The sequence below is a fragment of the Artemia sp. Qi Xiang Cuo genome, chromosome 15 (assembly GCF_049724085.1).
Source record: "Artemia sp. Qi Xiang Cuo chromosome 15, ASM4972408v1, whole genome shotgun sequence".
NCBI classification, from domain to species: Eukaryota; Metazoa; Arthropoda; class Branchiopoda; order Anostraca; family Artemiidae; genus Artemia; species Artemia sp. Qi Xiang Cuo.
This window is the reverse complement of record NC_142808.1, coordinates 50,192,366-50,208,731: the sequence shown is the minus strand read 5'-3', so window position 1 is coordinate 50,208,731 and position 16,366 is coordinate 50,192,366. Positions and strand designations below refer to the sequence as shown.

General features: G+C 34.3%; 1 protein-coding gene across 1 annotated transcript in view; it reads right to left on the bottom strand.

The window, feature by feature from the left end:
- Positions 1-16,366, bottom strand: part of LOC148943805 (uncharacterized) — a 60,525-nt gene that overhangs the window by 24,472 nt on the left and 19,687 nt on the right. The window lies entirely within an intron of this gene.

Here is a 16,366-nt window from a genome sequence, read left to right as displayed (position 1 = left end):
CACTCGATAACCTAAAAGGGTTTGATTCAAACTTTTACCTTGAGCATCGATGTTGTTAACAGAATTTCAAAAGGAGCGCGTGTGAGTGCTGGCGTATCTGATGAAATAATTTAGGTCGTATGATCAATTTAATTTTTTTTAATTCAGCATTTTTTAAGTAAGGACACTCGATAACCTAAAATTGTTTGATTCAAACTTTTACCTTTAGAATCGATGTTGTTAAAAGAATTTCAAAAGGATCATTTATGAGTGCTGGCGTATCTGATGAAATAATTTAGGTCGTATGATATTAGTGGTAGTTTTTTTTTTTTAAGTAAAATCGATGTTTCTCTATGATTCAATCCCAACGTTCCCCCTGCTCTGAGTGTTGAAAATGATTTCACGACATTATTTTAGTTTTTTTTTCTTGCCCTAAACTATTTTTTTTTATAATGAACCCATTTGAGATCAATTTGATCAACTACTTGGTGCCCATTAAAAACAAAATTTTTGAGTTAAATAAGTAGTTTTTGTATCTTTTAAAAGAGCTTTAAGGGGTTTGAGAGATTTTTTTTGTTCGGCATAGATGAAAGGTCCAATCCCTCACTTAAACTAAGAGGTTACATTTTGATATTGTTTGATAATTTACTAAATTTTAAGGTTTTCTTTAGTTTCAAAATGTTTTTGTCAGTCACCATCTTTAATCATTCACAAACAATACTGAAGAAAACCAATTTCCACAGTTTATCGAAATTAAATTGTTAAGAAGGCTATTATTTCATTTTTAATTTTCATTTTTTTTATTTCATATTTATGAAGAATTTAAACACAATTTCAACTAGTTATTTTTTTGTTCGGCATAGATGAAAGGTCCAATACCTCAGTTAAACTAAGAGGTTACATTTTGATATTGTTTGACAATTTACTAAATTTTAAGGTTTTCTTTAGTTTCAAAATGTTTTTGTCATTCACCATCTTTAATCATTCACAAACAATACTGAAGAAAACCGATTTCCACTGTTTATCGACATTTAGTCGTTAAGAATGATTTTATTTCATTGAAATACGCATTTAAATTTTTAATCTTCATGTTTTTTGATTTTATCTTGATGAAGAATTTAAACACATCTTCAACTAGTTATTTTTTTTTTGTTCGGCATAGATGAAAGGTCCAATACCTCAGTTAAACTAAGAGGTTACATTTTGACATCGTTTGACAATTTTTTAAAGTTTTCTTATGCAAGAGTCGGAACACACACACAAACACACACAGACAGACACACAAACATACACACATGTTACCAAATTCCACATTATTGCATAGAAATACCAAAATCATAGGTTAGGTTAGCCTAAGTACGGAAATTTCATTCAATAAATTATGAAAATTTGTAAGCAAGTAACAAACTCTTTCCTGAAGTCACCTCTTGGATACACAATGCAGAAACTTCATTTAAGAAAGTATGAAAAAATTGTAAGTAAGTAAGTAAGTCACAAATTCTTTCTTGAATTCGCCTCTTGGATAAACAAAAAAAGTCATTTCATTCAAGAAATTATGACAAAATTCTAAAGAAGTAACAAACCCTTTCTTGAATTCGCCATTGGGTTGCACAATACAGAAATTTAATTCAGGAAACTATGAAAAACATTGCAAACAAACTCTTTCTCGAACTCGCTTCCTGGACAGACAATACAGCAATTTCACCCAAGAAATTATGAAAAAATTGCAAGTAAGTAACAAACTCTTTCTTGAATTCTCCTCCTGAATACACAATACAGATATTTCATTCGAGAAATTATAAAAAAAAATTGTAAGTAAGTAACAAACTCTTTCTTGAATACACCTCCTGGATACCCAATACGGAAATTTCATTTAAAAAATTATGAGAAAATTCTAAGTAAGTAACAATCTCTTTCTTGAAGTCCCCTCTTGGATACGCAATACGATACGGAAATTTCATTCAAGAAATTATGAGAAAATTCCAGGTAAGTAACAATCTCTTTCTTGATGTCCCCTCTTGGATACACAATACGGATATTCTATTCAAGAAATTATAAAAAAGGAAAGTAAGTAACAAACTCTTTATTGATTTCACCTCTTGGATACAAAAAAAGACATTTCATTCAAGAAATTATGACAAAATTCTAAGTAAGTAAAAAAAACTCATTCTTGAATTCGCCGTTTGCATGCACAATTTGAAACTACATGATATTTGCTTGCCTTTCCTTGGTACCTTTTCAAACGAGCGGGGATTCCCCACTGGTTCCTACACATTGCAAAAAAGTGAGCAGTACGAAAACTCCACGTTTTCAACCAGACTGGTTTTTTAGACAACACCCATTTTTTTTTTAGGGGTACTGGTTTTTTAGACGAGGTTACGTGCGCGCACGTAACCTCGTCTAAATTAACCTTAAAAAATGAAATAAAGCTATGTCCACTTTGCATGTTTCTCTCACTATGTATGCGCCGTTGCGGTGTGTAACCAACCACCAATCAAGTTATAGTATATTGAGCAATCTCCGCTGTCTCTGATTGACCCCTAAGAAAAAGGGTTTTGTCTAAAAAACCAGTCTGGTTGAAAACGTGAAGTTTTCGTACTGCTCATTTTTTTGCAATGTGTAGGAACCAGTGGGGAATCCCCGCTCGTTTGGAAAGGTACCAAGGAAAGGCAAGCAAATAGCATGTAGTTTCAAAACGTGTTTAATCACCTGTAGAGGTCCCATAGAATGAAATTTCTGTATTGTGCATGCAAACGGCGAATTCAAGAATGAGTTTTTTTTTACTTACTTAGAATTTTGTCATAATTTCTTGAATGAAATGTCTTTTTTTTGTATCCAAGAGGTGAAATCAATAAAGAGTTTGTTACTTACTTTCCTTTTTTTTATAATTTCTTGAATAAAATATCCGTATTGTGTATCCAAGAGGGGACTTCAAGAAAGAGATTGTTACTTACCTGGAATTTTCTCATAATTTCTTGAATGAAATTGTTGTATCGTATTGCGTATCCAAGAGGGGACTTCAAGAAAGAGATTGTTACTAACTTAGAATTTTCTCATAATTTCTTAAATGAAATTTCCGTATTGTGTATCCAAGAGGTGCATTCAAGAAAGAGTTTGTTACATACTTACAATTTTTTTTATGATTTCTTGAATGAAATATCTGTATTGTGAATCCAGGAGGAGAATTCAAGAAACAGTTTGCTACTTACTTACAATTTTTTCATAATTTCTTGAGTGAAATTGCTGTATTGTCTGTCCAGGAAGCGAGTTCGAGAAAGAGTTTGTTTGCAATGTTTTTAATAGTGTCCTGAATTAAATTTCTGTAGTTTGCAGTCGAATGGCAAATTTAAAAAGGGTTTGTTACTTATTTAGAATTTTTTCATAATTTCTTGAATGAAATGACTTTTTTTTTGTTTATACAAGAGGCGGATTAAAGAAAGAATTTGTTACTTACTTACTTACTTACAATTTTTTCACACTTTCTTAAATGAAGTTTCTGCATTGTATATAAAAGAGGTGACTTCAGGAAAGAGTTTGTTACTTGCTTACAAATTTTCATAATTTATTGAATGAAATTTCCGTACTTAGGCTAACCTAACCTATGATTTTGGTATTTCTATGCAATAATGTGGAATTTGGTAACATGTGTGTATGTTTGTGTGTCTGTCTGTGTGTGTTTGTGTGTGTGTTCCGACTCTTGCATAAGAAAACTTTAAAAAATTGTCAAACGATGTCAAAATGTAACAACTTAGTTTAACTGAGGTATTGGACCTTTCATCTATGCCGAACAAAAAAAAATAACTAGTTGAAGATGTGTTTAAATTCTTCATCAAGATAAAATCAAAGACATGAAAATTAAAAATGTAAATGCGTATTTCAATGAAATAATAGCCTTCTTAACAACTTAATGTCGATAAACAGTGGAAATCGGTTTTCTTCAGTATTGTTTGTGAATAATTAAAGATGGTTACTGACAAAAACATTTTGAAACTAAAGAAAACCTTAAAATTTAGTAAATTGTCAAACAACATAAAAATATAACCTCTTAGTTTAACTGAGGTATTGGACCTTTCAACTATGCCAAACAAAAAAATAACTAATTGAAGTTGTGTTTAAATTCTTCATCAATATAAAATCAAAACATGAAAATTAAAAATGAAATAACAGCCTTTTTAACAATATAATGTCGATAAACAGTGGAAATTGGTTTTCTTCAGTATTGTTTGTGACTGATTAAAGATGGTGACTGACAAAAACATTTTGAAACTAAAGAAAACCTTAAAATTTAGTAAATTGTCAAACAATATCAAAATGTAACCTCTTATTTTAAGTGATGTATTGGACCTTTCATCTATGCCGAACAAAAAAAATCTCTCAAACCCCTTAAAGCTCTTTTAAAAGATACAAAAACTACTTATTTAACTCAAAAATTTCGTTTTTTAATGGGCACCAAGTAGTTGATCAAATTGGTCTCAAAAGGGTTCATGATAAAAAAAATAGTTTGGGGCAAGAAAAAAAAAACTAAAATAATGTCGTGAAATCATTTTCAACACTCAGAGCAGGGGGAACGTTGGGATTGAATCATAGAGAAACATCGATTTTACTTAAAAAAAAAACTACCACTAATATCATACGACCTAAATTATTTCATCAGATACGCCAGCACTCAAAAACGATCCTTTTGAAATTCTTCTAACAAATTCGATTTTCAAGTTAAAAGTTTGAATCAAACACTTTTAGGTTATCGAATGTCCTTACTGAAAAACTACTGCATTAAAAAAAAAAATTGATCATACGACCTAAATTATTTCATCAGATACGCCAGCACTCACAAACGATCCTTTTGAAATTCTGCTAACAATATCGATGCTCAAGGTAAAAGTTTGAATCAAACCCTTTTAGGTTATCGAGTGTCCTTACTAAAAAACTACTACATTAAAAAAAAATTTAATTGATCATACGACCTAAATTATTTCATCAGATACGCCAGCACTCTTAAACGATCCTTTTGAAATTCTGCTAACAATATCGATGCTCAAGGTAAAACTTTGAATCAATCACTTTTAGATTATCGAGTGCCCTTGCTAAAAAACCACTGTATTAAAAAAAATTAAATTAAATTTATCCTACGACCTACATTATTTCATCAGATTCGCCAGCACTCATAGACGATCCTTTTGAAATTCTGCTAACAACATCGATGCTCAATGTATAAATTTGAATCAAACACTTTTAGGATATCGAGTGTCCTTACTGAAAAACTACTGCATTAAAAATAAATTAAATTGATCATACGATCTAAATTATTTCATCAGATACGCCAGCACTCATAAATGATCCTTTTGAAATTCTGCTAACAACATCGATGGTCAAGGTAAAAGTTTGAATTAAACACTTTTAGGATATCGAATGTCCTTACTGAAAAACTACTGCATTAAAAAATAAATTAAATTGATCATACGACCTAAATTATTTCATCAGATACGCCCACGAAAATCTAAAAAACGAAGGTCTTTAAACCCAAACAGTTAATTAAATATTCTAATTCATGATTTCAGGCACGTCAAACCACAAAATACTAAAGTTAACTTCTCAAATAATAAACCCTAGGAAACAAACACCTACGAAAATCTAAAAAACCTAGGTCTGAAAACCCTAAACAGCTAATTAACTATTCTAATTCATGATTTCAGGCAGGTAAAACCACAAAATACTAAAGTTAACTTCTCAAATAATAAACCCCAGGAGTCAAACATACACGAAAACCTAAAAAACCTAGGTATGAAAATCCCCAAACAGCCAATTAAATATTCTATTTCATGATTTCAGCCAAGTCAAACCATGAAATACTAAAGTTAACTTCTCAAATAATAAACCCCAGGAACCTAACACCCACGAAAATCTAAAAAACTAGGTCTCAAAACCCAAACAGCTAATTAACTATTCTAATTCACGATTTCAGGCACGTCAAACCATGAAATACTAAAGTTAACTTCTCAAATAATAAACTCCAGTAAAAAAAAACACATGAAAATCTAAAAAACCTAAGTATGAAAACCCTAAACTGCTAATTAACTATTCTAATTCATTATTTCAGGCACGTAAAATCACAAAATATTAAATCTAACTTCTCAAATAGTCATAAACCCCAGAATGCAAAAACACAAGAAAATCTAAAAAACCTAGATCTGAAAATCCCTAAACAGCTAATTAACTATTCTAATTCATGATTCCAGGCACGTAAAACCACAAAATACTAAAGATAACTTCTCAAACAATAAACCCCAGGAGTCAAACACACACGGAAACCTAAAAAACCTAGGTCTGAAAATCCCCAAACAGCCAATTAAATATTCTAATTCATGATTTCAGGCAAGTCAAACCATGAAATACTAAAGTTAACTTCTCAAATAATATATCCCAGGAACCTAACACCCACGATAATCTAAAAAACTAGGTCTGAAAACTCAAACCGCTAATTAACTATTCTAATTCATGATTTCAGGCACGTAAAACCACAAAATACTAAAGTTAACTTCTCAAATAATAAACTCCGGGAAACAAACACCCACGAAAACCTAAAAAACCTAGGTCTGAAAATCCCCAAACAGCCAATTAAATATTCTAATTCATGATTTCAGGCAAGTCAAACCATGAAATACTAAAGTTAACTTCTCAAATAATAACTCCCAGGAACCTAACACCCATAAAAATCTAAAAAACTATGTCTAAAAACCCAAACAGATAATTAACTATTCTAATTCATGATTTCAGGCCCGACAAAACACTAAATACTAAAGTTAACTTCTCAAATAATAAACTCCAGGAACCTAACACCCACGAAAATCTAAAAAAAACAAGGTATGAAAACCCAAACAGCTAAATAACTAATCTAATTCATGATTTCAGGCACGTCAGACCATGAAATACAAAAGTTAACTTCTCAAATAATAAACTCCAGGAAACAAACACCAACGAAAATCTAAAAAACCTAGGTCTGAAAACCCTAAACAGGTAATTAACTATTCTAATTCATGATTTCAGGCACGTAAAACCATAAAATACTAAAGTTAACTTCTCAAATAATAAACCCCCAGGAGTCAAACATCCACGAAAACCTAAAAAAATCTAGGTCTGAAAACCCTAAACAGCTAATTAAATATTCTAATTCATGATTTCAGGCAAGTAAAACCACAAAATACTAAAGTTAACTTCTCAAATAATAAACCCCAGGAGTCAAACACACACGAAAATCTAAAAAACCTAGGTCTGAAAATCCCCAAACAGCCAATTGAATATTCTAATTCATGACTTCAGGCACGTCAAATACGAAATACTAAAGCTAACTTCTCAAATAATAAATCCCAGGAACCTAACGCCCACGAAAATCTAAAAAAACTAGGTCTGAAAACCCAAACAGCTAATTAACTATTCTAATTCATGATTTCAGGCACGTAAAACAACAAAATACTAAAGTTAACTTCCCAAATAATAAACCCCAGGAGTCAAACACACACGAAAATCTAAAAAACCTAGGTCTGAAAATCCCCAAACAGCCAATTAAATATTCTAATTCATGATTTCAGGCAAGTCAAACTATGAAATACTAAAGTTAACTTCTCAAATAATAAATCCCAGGAACTTAACACCCACGAAAATCTAAAAAAACTAGGTCTGAAAACCCAAACAGCTAATTAACTATTCTAATTCATGATTTCAGGCACGTCAAATCACGAAATACTAAAGTTAACTTCTCAAATAATAAACCCCGGGAAGCAAACACCCACGAAAATCTAAAAAACGTAGGTCTGAAAACCCAACTTGGACTTTCAAACACCAACCCGGACATGCAAACAAAAAGAATCAGACATGTAAACAGAGAAAGACAGGCACTTTAGACATTCAAACCAACAAAGACAAATTCTTCGACTTGCAAACATCAGCCCAGGCCTTCCCCTTGAGGTAGATCCCGTTTATTTTCGATTCTGAGTATTTTTGATGGTACCACCAAAATTAAACCCCCCTCCCCTGCCCACAGAAATGGTAGAAAGACGAGTCTCTGAGCCTTGCCCTTGAGGAAGATCCCGTTTATTTTCGATACTGAGTATTTTTGGTTTTACCTCCAAAATTGACCCCTCCCCTCCCCTGCCCTCTGAAATGGGGGAACGAAGGACCTCTGAGCTTTGCCCATGAGACAGATCCTTTTTATTTTCAATTCTGAGTATTTTTGGTTTTCCCTCTGAAATTGACTCCCCCTCTCCCTCCCCTGCCCTCAAACATGTTGGAACGAAGGGCCTCTGAGCCTTCCCCTTGATGCAGATCTCGTTTATTTTCGATTCTGATTATTTTTTGTTTTCCCTCCAAAATTGACCTCCCCCCTCCCCAGCCCTCAGAAAAGTGGGAACGAAGGGCCGCTGAGCCGTCCCCGTGAGGCCGATCTCATTTATTTTCGATTCTGAGTATTTTTGGTTTTCCCTCCAAAATTGACCCCCTCCCTCTCCTGCCCCTCAGAAATGGAGGAACGAAGGACCTCTGAGCTTTGCCCATGAGACAGATCCCGTTTATTTTCGATTCTGAGTATTTGTTTTTTTCCCGCGGAAATTTACTCCCCCTCCCCCGTCCTTGCCCTCAGAAATGTAGGAACAAAGGGCTTCTGAGCCTTCCCCATGATGCGGATATCCGTTTATTTTAGATTCTCAGTATTTTTGGTTTTCACTCCAACATTTTCCATCTCCCGCGCCTGCCCCTCAGAAAGGGAGGACAGAAGGACCTCTGAGCTTTGCCCATGAGACAGATCCTGTTTATTTTCGATTCTGAGTATTTTTGGTTTTCCCTCTGAAAGTGCCTCCCCCTCTCCCTTCCTGCCCCTCAAAAAAGTGGGAACCAAGGGTCTTTGAGCCTACCCCTTTAGGCAGATCCCGTTTATTTTCGATTCTGAGTATTTTTGGTTTTCCCTCCAAAATTGACCCCTCCCCTCCCCTGCCTCAGAAATGGGGGAACGAAGGGAACGTTAGATCCTATTTTAAATTAACAATACTTATCAAACATCAGTTGTGTATTATACAGACCGCATCGGAAAGGTAAAGCTAGGTCAAGTCACAATGTCATTCCATCGTCGTTAGCCATTTTCATAGACTGATGATATTTCAAATTTATAACAAATTATCTGAGTTAACAACTTCTTCGGGGTTACCGTAACTGCTAATCAGTTTAATCCATTCTTTTCTCCCCCTTCATGCAATCCAATAACTAATTAGAATCATTCACACTCCTATTATTCAAAACATTAATTAATATCGTTCATAGTGTCCAATTTGCGAATCCGTTTTTTGCAAAAATGTCAAATACTCACTCTCTTTGAAAAACTAAACCAGAATATATCCACCAAACCAGACTATACCCACCAAACCAGTCCTTGCTATAGCTTCCATAGAATTCCATGTCATCTGAGGGAGCTCTGAATCTCTTTGAAAAGGTGTAGAGCTTCGATAGAATAACGTAGAAATTGCTATACCTCCGTCAGAATTCAATATGTACATACTACTCCAGTTTATCAAACATGCGTATCTGTGATATCTTAAGAATGGTAGAGGGTACTAAGTTTAAACTTCCAAGGCACACAATACCGTTTTTAGCTTCTCTCCCCCAAAGACATCCGATCAAAAATTTTTAAATGACCAATTTGTTCAAAATACTCTAAAGATCAAAGAACTATGTCTCCAGGAATGACACAACTAACCACAGCCCCTAGGGTAAGGGTTATAAGTTACAAAAGTTGCCCATTGGTTATATATATATGAGGCTAGTTATTGGTAAAAGCGGCATGTTTTATCGTAGGTATCCAAAAAGACTTAGGGTATTAAGATAAACATTGAGGGGGTGGGATGTCGAATAGAATAAAAAACAATAAATGTAGGATGGTTGTCAAAAAAGCTAATCAGCAATATCTAAGGAACAACTGAAGGTATTAAGTGGAAACTTTTAGGCATGTTCGGTGGGATGTTGAACAGTGATTGCCCTGCCCTTGCCCTTTTAGATGCCCCTCTTAGCAAACATTTTTAAAGTAATTTTGTTCAAAATTGTCAAAAGGTCTGACAATTTTGCCTCGGGATATGCCATGCCCCCATAGCCCCAAGGTCGAGGTATGTAGATTATCCAAGTTGTCCGGTTTTTTCTTGCAGGATTTATTCACAGAGAAAGGGGAGAATCTTTGATCCTGAGTGCGTCCGAAAAAGAAAAGGTTATTGAGGTGAAATTTCGGAAAATGCTGAGAAGTAAGTAGAGCTAACTCAAAAGACACTACATGAATCGGATTATCAAAAAGTCGCGCCCGCAACATCTTAGAAATAGGTAATAATAAATACATGAAAATTTCACAATCACTGCTACTAAGACTGCAACTGCGACTACTTGCGACTGCAGCTAAGATTACTTGCGACAGCGGCTACTTACGACTTGCGACTACGACTACTTGTGACTACAACTATTCGTAACTCTGACTGCAGCTACATTTACTTGCGAGTAATTTAAAGAGATTTTGAGGGGGGACATTAAACGAAATCAAAACACAAATGTGAATGCTTGTTGTCAAAACGGCGTATCAGTTATATCTCAGCATCCGCTGAGGGTATTCAGCTGGAACTTTCAGGGAATATACATGGGGATGCTCAAAAGCGATCAGAGGACAGCCAGCCTCTTCCAACCTTGCCCTGTTTATATGCCCTTCTCCATTATTGATCACAGTTGGTACAAACAAAAAACATTTTGTTCAAGAAAGTCAAAAGGTGTAATAAGTATGGTTCGGGGAATACTAAGCCTCTAACAGCCCCCGGGGAATGGGTTTTAAAGTATGCATTTTCCCCAATATTTATGCACAGGATCTGTCAAAAAAGCTAAAGGTGTTATGGCGAAACTTCAGAGAATTTTGAGGGGGATTCTGAACTAAATTAAAATCCATTACGCGTATCAATCTTTCTTTCTTTTTTGGGCCTTATCTTTTTGATGGAAAGATCTTCGACGTTATTTACAGTTCTACACTCATCAGGAATTTTTGGCCAGTAAAGCCGGCTAAGCCTTCCATCTGACATCCACAACTAGCAGAAAGTTATCAGACCAACATTCGGGAGCATACAAGAATTAGCTAAACCTTATTAAATTTATCCAGGTCGCCTTCGGACAGTGATTCTGATTATTTGTTTTTGGCGCCAAGTTCAAACTATTACACCCACGATTTCTTAAAATTTCACCGCTTTCTTTGTTTTACCGATCTGCAATTTTGCAAAATGGATTGTATTCTAGAAATATTGCATATTATAACTGAGATCCAATTACCCTACTAATGCCAGATTTTTTAAATACGTTGATTATAGAAAATGGGAGTATTTTTAGTTTTAAATAAATATATTTTTTGTCAAAAACTTATATGCAACTTAATAAAAAAAAATAATATAAAACTTACAATTAAAAAGATTCATTCAAAAACGACAATGAGCTTAAAAATGAATAATGTTAGAAGAGTTTCAGTAACATCCCTCTAAATAAGCCCGCCTAAGCCCGACTGGTTAAATTAAGTAAAGATCTATTAACTTGCTTTTCGAGGATGCTGATCTCATATGTCCTTTTCATACGGGCTTAAGTTTATTTGTACTTGTGAGTTTATTTGATATTTTACTAAATTATTTCTAATTAAATTAAAGTAAGTAAGTAAAAAGTAAGTATGACGGCACTAGACCCTGAAGAAAATATTAAAAAACTTATACCCCCGAAAACAACGCTGAATAATAGGGATATAAAGAGAATGCTAGCATATTCTGACAACATGATAAGTGCAAAGGTCCAAACCGGCGTTGCTGATCTCCGTTTCGTGGCCCTTCAGCCAGGAACTACAATGGGGGGCTGGGGGCCAGCCATCCTGTGCTTTCACACACCCTTTCTGCTTACCTTCCCCAGATTTCTCCAGGTACCCATTTAGAGCTGGGTCGACTATGGCTAAGCTTAAAGAGTCACACCACTGACCCACGTCCCAAACCAAATAACTGGTCACGCCAGTGATCGAACCCGTGTCCCTTGGACAAAGAATTCTCAACCCAGCGAACGTCCACATAACCAGGACGGCTTTTCTAATTAAATTAGTAGACATATGAATACGACATAAGACCTTAGTCCCTCCTGTGTTGCCACACATCCAAAAAGAGCGCCACTAATCCCTAACATGTACTGTTTCCCAACAGCCTTCCAACTGGGATCAAATTATTGTATGAATGCCAATCTAGTCTGTGAAATAGGCGCACCATTTCTCACATGTTCTGCTACCCAAAATTTTTCGCCCTGGAGTTGGACTATTGTGTGGACCTACTTCATGTTCTAATGGAAGGTACGACTAGGCGTAATTATTGGTCTTCTTCTTTTGTATTTCCTTTCTGGCTGCCACTAGAGTGCCGTTCTGGGGAGTATATCTTCCACCATATGGATGAGAAGTCGGTCTTAAAATCCATCTCTACTTCTCATTGGGTATTCATGACTGGCTCTTCTTGTACTGCTAAGACACAGACATGTCACAAATAGCCTCTTCATAGAGCACTGCAGTCTTGGACCAAAATTATAGTGTTTAACAAGAAAACAGTATCTTGTAAATCTTCTTCCATTGAGTATAATTTTTCCCTCTTCTCCCGACGGGTCTATGTGGGAACTCCGCACGACCCTGTTGCTGAGAAACAGATAATTCAGTTTTATACTAATTGAAACGTCAGTAATTTTCCAGAGCGCAAAAGTTTCCTATCCTACAAATTTCTTTAACTTTCATTTAAGTAAGTATGGCGGCACTAGACCCTTAAGGTCCAAACCGGAGGTGCTGATCTCCGTTTCATGGCTTTTCATTAACAGCAAAAGAAAAATGAAAATAAATTTGATAAAATTTTATTAATTAGACTACGCCAAAAAAGGGAAAGAATATGCCATTGGACTTCACAATCCCTACCAGCAATGCTGATCTCCGTTTTATGGGCCTTCAGCCATGTTGAACATAACTAGACTATGGAGCGTCTTAAAAGGAACATTACAAAAATTTAGTCACTTTTTTCACGGAGAGAGCCTTCAAGAGTTCGGGCAAATTAACCCTTAGGCTACGAAACTTATTCAAGTTGAGGTGTGGTATAAATGAACTGACAATACAAATTTCGAACAGGTAATAAAATTAGTACAGAATAGGGTATTAGCTGCACCAAATGTACTGAGGAAATTTAATTTCATTTGAATTCATTCTCCTTCATTATTAGACACTCATCTTTTGGTCTTTGATTCTAAACAACAGTTTTTTTTTCAATTTTTCTTCATCACTTTTCATAGTTTCATGAGTTTGGTTTTTCATTTTCACTTTTTAGCTACCATTTTTTTACTTCCTTGTATTTGGATCAAAAATCTATTTCGGATTCGTTTCAGATCACATTTTTCTTCAAAATATATTCTTTCTTCCCATGGTTTTGATTTTTCCCCTTTTAAAATTTTCGCTAGATATGATTTTATTTAATTTTTTTGTTTTTTTTCTTGTGTGTTGTTTTGTCTTTTTCTTTAGATGATTTGGCTAAAAAAAATTCTTTTTCCCCGTTGATGGTTTTTTTTCTCCCGGACGTGGAGTCGAAACATTGATTTTAATTATTTAAAGTTTTGTTGTTGTTTTGTTCATCTGTTTTGTTCCACTATTTTATTTAAATTACACCCATTTTTACTCTCTTTAATTTGTAAATAGTGGATATAAAGCTAAAATTAATTTTTAATATCTAAAAAGCTTGTTTATTCGGTGGGTTTCATCTTGCTTTGGACAAAAAAAAGGGGGACACGCATACAAGAAAGATCTCATTAATTTTTCAATTCAGCATAAAACTTTTCAATGGGAAAAATTTTCAAGACAGTTAAACAAAAAAATAATAATTTTTATAAGCTAAACATGAAAGAAATCTATTTTCCAGTATAAAATAGGAACCCATAAATATAAAAAATAATGGGGAAGACATCCGAAAGAGGAGAAAAATTCCAGAACTGATATAAGTTGTTTGTAACATCTTTTGAAAATTTAATTGTCCCTGACAACAAGACTTGGGGTACAAAAAAAAGTTTTTCTTTATTAAAAAAATAAAAGCTATTTCAATAAATATATCTTTAATAATGATAAGAACAAACCGTTCGGATACAACAAGTGTGCAACGACAGAAGTCAGAACGACAGAAGACTGTCGACAGAACGACAGAAGAGAGTGTGGAAGAAAGAGAAGACTGAAGAAAATAAAAATTACTTAAAAAATTGCAATATAGAGGGCCATGCCCTGGGCGCCAAATTTTAGGGACACAAAATTTCAGACAATTTTTGAAATTGTATTTTTATTAAAATAAACTAGAGGGCGCAGTTGGCAGTAAATAAGTACGGAATACCGAAGCAAACAGAAAAATTTTACAAAAAGAATTGTCCGTTCGTGCGTTAGAAGCAGCCACGCAGATTTAATTTTTTGTCGACTAATAAGCGTGTCAACCAAATAATTCGGGTTAGCACCGAATTAGGCTCCAGTTTCATGCCTATGGTGGTAATAATAGAAATTATTTGGCAAATCAGGAAGATAAGGAGCGGTTTTAGGACCTTTCATGCTTTATCATAAGCTTTACGGCTGGAGCTGCTCACAATATATATGGCCAAATAATATCGGTGAAAATACTTATATAGAGTACGGAAAGAACGTTGGAATCTTGAAGTAGATTTGACGACCATTTTTTTTTTATTGCTGCCCCTCCCCCCCCCTCCCCCTGCAAAACGATATACGAACACCAAAACAAAAACCAGCGCATTCAACTGAATGTGAAGAACAACTTACTTCCAGAATATTCATGAAGAAATACAACAGGTTACACCCCCTCGCTTATACCAAGCATAATACCTAAAGATTTGCTGACACTTAAAAAGGTGAGGTCGACACAAGTTCGGATATTACGAAGGGATGGGAGATTATTTTTTTTCTGGTATCAAACCGAAAAAAGTGATTTTTAGGACACCATTTCTGAACTTCGTCAAAGGTCCAGTTAAATTGGACCCGTGCACAACTTCATAATCATATGTGTTCAATATAAAAGCAGGGGCCTTAAAGACTGATTGGAAGGATTCTCCTCTATTCCTGGAAAGATTAATGCATGAAAACACATTTAATATTTATCTAACACAACGATCCCCCCCCCACCCCAGAACACTCCTCGAATTATAAAATGGATTGACTTTTCGGATCAATCTCACAGAGGACCTCTCCTCACCAGTGGTCAAACACGCAATAAAGTATAAACGGCTGGGTATGGTAAAATGCTTTACAATATAATGTGAAATGCCCTATTATCCTACTTAAACTGAACCAACATGTGGCAAAAGTAAATCAAAACCCTAAAGCTAATACAAACAAATTGATTATGAAGTCACCCATACAAGATTTTTAGTGGAATTCACGCTTCAATGAGAACTAACAAAGCTGAAAAAAATTACAAAAAAAAAGTATTTCAAGCAAAAGATATAAAACATATATTTACGTTTCCATCAAGTGGATATCATGCTGCAATTTCATCAACGGAGTAAGGAGTTCGGCGTCATAGAATTGAATAGGTTCCTAAAGCTTCCAATTTAATTGGCCTTATACATTCTGGCAATAGATGCCCCATACAGAATTATTACTATTATTACACAGGATTATTATATTCTGGCTGAAAAAGCTAATGTAAAAATAAAGACTGGTTGTCTTTTTATTGAGTTTTGTAGAACAATTGACTATTTAAAAATCTACCAGTAATCTCATAACATAATTTGTTTTTCAGAAAGAAATTCTTCAGAAAATCCACGCGCAGGTTACTAGATTTTCCATTTTTCATAATTAACATACAAGTAAATAGTTAGTCCAAATTAATTAAAAGTATAATCTCACTCATAGAATCAATTCTATGTATATTGAACAAAGTCATGCATTGACCATTTTTAGTTATTAAATAAAGAAAAACAAGTTTTTTCAACTGAAAGTAAGGAGCAACATTAAAACTTAAAATGGACATAAATTAATTTCATATATGAGGAGAATCTCCCCCTCCTTAACACCACGCATATTACGCTTAATGACTCAGTAATTTTAAAGAAGCGTTTCCTTTCCCTAATTAAACGGCCCTTGTGCATAAGGAGTCATAATTAACGAATAGGGTCAAAATTCAACTCCGGCGTAAAAGTGAGGCGTTGAGGAAAGGGCAACCGCTCTCATATAGGCAATAACTTCTGTTCGTTTTAAGTTTTAATGTTGCTCCTTACTTTCAGTTAAAAAACCTGTTTTTTTATTTAATTTCTTATCATTTTTTAAATAATGTCAGGAAATCTAGCCCCC